The sequence below is a fragment of the Symsagittifera roscoffensis genome, chromosome 3, assembly GCF_963678635.1.
Source record: "Symsagittifera roscoffensis chromosome 3, txSymRosc1.1, whole genome shotgun sequence".
NCBI classification, from domain to species: Eukaryota; Metazoa; Xenacoelomorpha; order Acoela; family Convolutidae; genus Symsagittifera; species Symsagittifera roscoffensis.
In genome coordinates this window covers 61,491,285-61,498,717 of record NC_087064.1, presented here as the reverse complement: position 1 = coordinate 61,498,717, position 7,433 = coordinate 61,491,285, and the positions used below count along the sequence as shown (strand labels likewise).

General features: G+C 35.3%; 1 long non-coding RNA gene across 1 annotated transcript; it reads right to left on the bottom strand.

Annotated features, from left to right (window-relative positions):
- Positions 1 to 292: 292 nt before the first annotated feature.
- Positions 293 to 2,984, bottom strand: LOC134842530 (uncharacterized). The gene is made up of 2 exons (XR_010162508.1): positions 2,179 to 2,984; positions 293 to 615 (listed from the first exon to the last, which is right to left on the bottom strand). It is a non-coding gene; the product is annotated as an uncharacterized LOC134842530 (long non-coding RNA).
- Positions 2,985 to 7,433: the final 4,449 nt, after the last annotated feature.

Genomic DNA, 7,433 nt, shown 5'->3' with positions numbered 1-7,433 from the left:
AGTTGCACGAATCTATCCGGCCGAAAATATGATAGCGTGACGAGCAGATGGTGTACCCTATCCGAAATTACTCTATGAGTTAACCACATCGGTCCTAACTCATGACCCTTTCTGATCAGTTTTAGCCATACCTGATTATGCCTAAAAAAAGAAAAAAACACTAGTAAAACACACACGAAGACAAAGTCCCTCCTTGCTTTCAGTGGTCGGAACTATAATAAGTTTCACCGGAAAAAGCAAAACTACGATTTCGAAAAGGTCTTCTCATTAAATAAACTACTATTAAAAACGCTACTTCAGAAATTTTTTTCAGTCAGATGTATAACTAATGGAAAAAAGCTTTGATACTGGATAGACTATACCTGTCAATCAATTACGGTTTCAAAGACTCCTACGAAAAAATTTCATGAATCATTAGAATGTGTTTATATTTCTCCTTCCTCCATTATTTGTTCTTCGTAGCATCGGTTGTCGATGCATTCCTGTGAATAGCATTGGCTGTCGAATCGGCAAAAAGCGTCGGTGGACTCCATGGGGAAGCAGCTTTTCAGCGCCTGATATCCCCGTGGTACGCGCTTCACTTCATAAGCGCAGTATTCTCTCCGGTAATCGCACCTCGCATGATCGATTTCAATATAAGAAGAATTTTTATTTGAAATAGATCGCTGTTGATGTAGCAATACAGAAAGCCCCACCAAATTGCGTACCATAACCTTTTGCTTTTGATCAGAAACGTATTTAGGTGGGGGGGTGGGGAGACGTTCTTCTGTCTCAGGGATTCGACCCCCTGCCGGCCCAAAGGACGGACCCTTAAAAGTTTCTAAAGGCGCCTTTGGCGCCAATCTATACTAATTTTGAGGGGGGAGCGCGCGCCGAAAAAACGCCTTTTTTTGGCCTTTTTTTCTAAATTTTGCCTGCGACGCAGAAAATTTGGTCAAATAAGGGTCTTTATAATGGTTTGGGAGAGCTCAGAAGATCAATTTGGTCGACTTAAAAAAAAAGGTCGACAAAAGTTTAATTTTTTTTTGAAAATCCGCCCCCCCCCTCGAGAAATTCCTAGATCCGCGCCTGCTTTTGATATTTTTTTTCATAACGTTTTAATTGATACAGTAACGTTTTTTTAAGAAAAATCTATTTTCGTTTTTAGGAATTTTTTTTGGCGATTATTTGGTGTTCTCCACCCTTAAAAATAGCGTAATTTTTCAGCTAGTAAAATCAGTTAAAGATAAGCGCAGTAAAGTAGAGTCCAAGTCCTCTAAAACAAATCCTTTAAAAATTTTCGAAATTATAAAGTTTATTTCGAGTCCTTAAATATGGCCTTGATCTCGCAGTTCGCCACCCTAGTCAACCAAGTGAGGTTATCTCGCAAGATCTTGCAACATGGTTGCAAATAAAGGTTATATTGCAAGAATAATTCGACTTCATAAGTGAAAAAATGGAGCTTGCAAGATGGAGATTATCTTGCAAGAATCTTGAAAGGGGGAGGTATCTTGCAAAGAGGAGGTATAATTTTCAAAGAGATGCATCTTCTTATAAACAATCTTGCAAGATCTTGCAAGATAGTTTCGCATGATCGCATGTTGAATGGGCATAATGTTTCTTTGGACCACCGAAAATCGCGGAGAAAATCATCCGCAAGAAAATTTGTATTTCCTTCTGACTCCCTGGGTACTTCCAACAAAAATAGGTTGGGATTTCTGCTGATTTTAAACCAATTTCAAAAATTCGTGGTAGAAATAATCTTCTAATGTTAGAAGCTCGTCTGATGTTAGAAGATCGGGCGGAGTTTAAGAAACTTTAAGTTAGATTGACCAAAAATGGGTGTCGCCTTAACCTGCCTTCCCCTCCTTCCCGGGTTGACCAAAAGTGGTAATCATACAATTTCTTTTTATGAAAAAAGGCTGATCATACATTTTCCCTGTAATTCCATAAGTAGAGTCAATCTCATGAAAGGTCTATTTTTGGTAATTTTTTTATCTATGGAAAATGTATGAGTAGCACTTTCCATAAACCAACCAAAAAAGGTTTTTTTTTTACTTCTGATTTCTTCTCAAATATTTTGGCTTGTGTTCTTAACCGATCACAAGTGAAAATAAGCCACATATAGAGATCAACTCGGGATCACTCTTATTGCCCAGAGCTTGGACTTAATATTGTAATCGATCCATCCCAATTTACCCTTGCTGCTGCTGCATTTTCGAACTGCAGGGTTTGAATCGTTTTGAAATGGCCTGAACAAAGTTGTCTGATCCCAATAAAAGAACAACTGACAACACTACGTAAATTTGAACAGGCGAAAGACATCTGCGTGTGGTATTCATAATTGAAAAAAAGTAAGCTTAAGCTTTTTTAAATTAATGTAACCGTTTAATTGGCCAAAAGAAATAAATTATTTGGAATGAAATCAAACTATGACCAACAAAGTAAACACGAATTGTAATGATTGGTAGGATATCTGTGATTTTGAGAGCTACTTTTCCAAGCTTTCAACCACTTTCCTGAAGTTAATGGCAGGTATGATACCACACACGTTAAAGGTGATCAATGGTATCGTAAAGTAACGAGCAAATAGCCTCAATGGTAAAGTTTAACGACGTCACTGATATTTACGGTCAAACTTATCACAAAACAGACGAAATTTTTCGTTCCCTTTACTTTTTTCTGTTTGAGCAAATGTAAAATGAAATTATTGGTTATATCGTTTGAAAGGATTATCTGAAGACTTCAGTTCTCTCGCGATTGGCCAATTTTGGATAAATGAAAATTTGGACTTATTTACATACTTGACGTTTAATTTTTGAGTTATTCAGATCTCAACTTTTCAATATAAGGATAAGCATTTATAATTGAATATATGAAAATTTCAATGAAAAAAATTGGTGCAGATGAGAATACAAAGAGACATTCCAGAGGTGCTTTTGAAGAGAATTTCTTTTATTGTTAGGAAACCGCGGTCTAATTTTAGGCTCACCAACTCTAATAAACTTAACAATACTTCCTAATGACAGAGCAGTATGTATAAATACCCTAGAGGGTTGGGGCTTTAACTTCATTCATGGAAGTGGATGCACATTAGGAATTAAAGAGAAAAAGGCTCATTAAGCTCCAGTAAGACTACCCTCCCCTACTTTTGCCTTGAGTGGATTATATCTTGCGTCGGAGTTTTATTGGCACCCTTATAAAAATGAAGTCATAGTTTCTAAGACATCTAAATGTGGCCATTAGCCGATTAAGAGTTGAAGTTAATCAAGTATTTTGTGTCCCGGCTTTCGAGGCTGGTTAGGGAAAGTTTCAGGTGTCTCTTCATTATGTTCTGATCACTTTTGGTGATCAAAATAGCAGTTGACGACGAAATCTTTTTTAAATTATATTACTCATGAAAAGTAAACTGGGTTAAAAATTGATATATTTTTCGACATCCATTTATTATTTTCTTAAGAAAAAAATGATGCAACATTTTGTATCCACCTCGGACTTAAGGTCCCAGACGTTAAAAGAAGATTACGGAATTGTTGTAGTTTTTTGAAGACTTAAGGCGATTTTCCCTGATTACGCGCGATTAATTAAAGTGCAATTTATAGCTTTAACGAATAATCAGCAAGCTAATCCGGGTCGAAATCATACCAAATTAAATTGGGGCAAACTATTTGATCTTGAGGATATAAAATTAAGAATATGCCACAGTTTTTTTATCTAATGACAAAGGACACTAGCATTCATGGTTTCGCCCTGCAACAAACAGTCTAGTTTGCCTCTAGTAAAAGATCAACCACAATTTAGCTCACTCATTTGAAAAAGTTTTGAGATTGATTCTTTTGCTGCTTCATTTTTGCGTGTTAAGTTTAATTATTAACAATTTCACTAGTTACTAGCGCAGGACAAAAAAATTGTTTTTGATTTTCAACTCTAAACTATTCAAAAAATAAACTTGATTTTCAAATCAAAACTATTCAAAAAATAAACACGGATAGCCGGTTGCTGCGCAAGTAGCACAAATTGTTCCGACCACCTTCTCAGAATTTCTTTTTCCAAATTCGTGTCTTTTCTTGTGCGACGTCGTGTGGTGATACAACTATAAAAACGATTAGAAGTTTAATGACTTAATCATAAAAAACGCACAAAAAATGAAAAAAAAAATTTAAAAAAACCTTAAAAAATTCCCAATTTTTTTAAAACTTTGCCAGAGAAGAGCTGAATGAAGCTTCGAAAACTAGTTTTTTCTTTTGTTGAAAACAAGGTTTTTAGTCTAAATGACTAAATTTCATATATAAAGAACGTTACACGATCGCTGCACTCGCTTGAAATTTGAATAAAACTCAGAAAATTTTATACCAGTTTTTTTTTAATTACGGGACAAATTTTTGAAAAACTTTTAATGTCGATCGAAACCCAACTGAAAAGTTTTCAAATGATATATCTAATTACAAATCAGCTCTCATAGTGAATTTGGGTCTTATAAGTTTTACCCTTTTTCGGTTTCTTAACACAGTTATTAAAATGCATTATTTTACAAGGATAGCCGGTTACTGTGCAAGTACCACAGAATGTTCCAACCACAATCTTAAATAATACAAAAAAATTCAATTTGGTGTCGTTTTTTTTACATGTTGTGATAAAAAGAGCTGAACGAAAAAATAGAAGTTAGGCATATTTGAAATTTATAGAAAAATAGGTCAATTGGAAACAGTTTTTAAAGAAAAATGAATAGAAAAACGAAAGAAATTTTTTTTTTAATTTTCAAAAAAATTTTCAAATTTTTCTGCAGAAGTTTTTTGAATTTTCAAGTTTTTGGTTTCCAAAATTGCGCTAAAAAAGTACCTTAACTTGAGTTAAATTAAGTTTTCACGGTTTAAGTCAAGCTAAATGCTATTGTAAGCCTACACAGTCACCTTATCAGATCCTCGAAATTAAACCAAAAATCAAAAATTTCAATCCGATTTTTTCTCGACACAGGGAAAACTTTTAACTGTGGTTCGAATCAAAGACTGACTGAAAGGGTTCGAATGAAAGAGCTTTAATATGATATATCACTCAACCCAGTCCGATGATTATTTGTGGTACCGAATACAAAGTTCCTCCCCAACCCTGCATTTGTAGGTAACATTAATCCAGTTTTATAGTAAACACTTTCATTTTCTTTTTTTTATCATGTAAGAGGTGTATAACCTAAAAGACCCGTGTATTGATTTCCCAACACTTCTGGTCACATAAATACTTCCCTCGGTTTCCCCCTTCTCTCACTCTCAGCAAGTCAATTGTTCCGTTTAATGAATTGATTTAACAGGTGCTTCATGAATCAAGGATGAACTTTTTTCACAGCGGCATTTTCCGAGTCTAGATAAAAGTATCACTTTTTAAAACTCCACAATAGAATCTTCTGATCAAAGGTATCTCACATTGAAACAAACTACCTATGGCTTTGCATTGAAAAGACATTCCACTTTGTACTTGTTGTTCAATTTGATAAAAAATTGAAAGTTTAAAAACAAAAAATGATTCCACGCTTATTCCCACTAGGCCATGAAGGTGTGGCGTTGCTATAATTGAGAAGAAGCAAGCTAAAAAGTGTGAAATCATCAAAAATTCAGAAGTTCCTTGATTTTTTTGTTGAATGGGTCTCGCAACCAAATTAAAAATACATTGGCAAACGGTTTCCGGAATGTATCTTAATAGATTTTCACTGTTCCGCCGGAGATATCACACTCCGAAAATATTTTACACGAGTTTTTCAGTTTTGTGGATTCCACAATTGTTAGTGACTTTCATATTTTATAGCATGAATTTTGATGCGCCATTTATGTATAATTTAGAGCCAGTTTGAAAAATCAATAGGTTGGTATTCGACTATGTTTCTTTTCTAGTTGGTTTTATGTGAAATCTAATGTGACTTGAACTGTGTTTTCGATGCACATTTTGTTGCACTCATTTAGTTTTTCTTATTTCAGTTATATTTCGCCTCTCGGGCTTTTGTTTGCTATCATTCATAGAACACTGGGCGGATTTCTAAAACGGCGCCAATCTTGCATTGTGGAACCAGATCTAAACTATACTTTAATATTGAATGTTTTATCACGATCAAATATTTAATACTGAACAATCATGATCCATCTAACTAACAACCCATTTTTTTGTAAATGCTGAAATTACTTGTAATTTCAGCACCAGAGCATTCTGAATTTAACTTACAGCTTAGTTGCTTCTTCCAAGAGACCAACTCCTAACAAACCAGTATACTCTAGATCTATTGAGACTAAGAGATATAAGAGTAAGATTAAGATCGGTATTAGACTAAGAAGTTGCACGAATCTATCCGGCCGAAAATAAGATAGCGTGACGAGCAGACGGTGTACCTTATCTGAAATTACTCTATGAGTTCCGTCCCAAATCAATTGTTCAATTTTTTGCCCAGTTTTTCCCAAATTTTTGTTCAGACCGACCGTCGCTCTGTTTTTGGTATGTTTCCATATGTTTCCGACCATAATGGCGCATCAAAATACATGCAATAAAATTTGAAAGTCACTAACAAATGTGGAATCCACAAAACTGAAAAAGCAGTGTTAAAAATTTCGATATGATCAGAGTTCGGTATGTTTCCGACCAAAATAAGATATGCGCAGACTTTCGCAACCCAGCTCGCATTTTTGCGTTTGGATTTCCGGACAAATGCTACTTAAAATCTGGTCGCAAATAAGCAATGTGGGTCTGAGGTTAAAGCGATGAAAATTTTAAATTGATTCGACAATTGCTGGTTTTTGATTTCCATCAACACTTGAGCAGTTTGATGAAAAAAATTGTGGGTTAGTTTTTTACGAAAACGAATGACAGGAGATATCACAAAAACTGAGGAATGAATGGTGAGAGACGATAACCAGTGTTAAATTAAGATCGGTACCAACGATCATCATCCATCCTTCATTACAGATAGAAGATAAAAGATTCAAAAACTCTGTAAACCCCGGATGGGTGGAACCATAATTTAATAATTTGGAACCATAATTTCTGACACTAATGAAAAATACGTTAGCATGGTCAAAAAATTTTCACCCTGACTCAGTGATTCCCCACAAAAAGTACGAGCGTGGTTATAGTAAGGATAACAATTACTCTTGAAATCTCCCGGTAAATGCTATCACATAAGAGCTCGGCTTTCAGGTTAAATTTCTTAAGTAAAAACTGGCATAACCCGGTTCGAGGTCCTCCAACAACTTTCGACTTTGTCGGCCGCGGAAATGTTAATTCCGCAACCAAAATTCCATAGGCTGCTCAGGGTTCTAAGTCGCACACAAACTCTGGAAAAACCGTATCTCGGTCGCGATGGTCCAAAAGTTAGTCACGTTGGTCAAAAAATTTTGTCGCGGTATGGTCGAAAAATAAGTCGCAGCGGTCGAAAAATTAGTCGCGGCGGTCAAAAAATTAGTCGCGGCGGTCAAAAA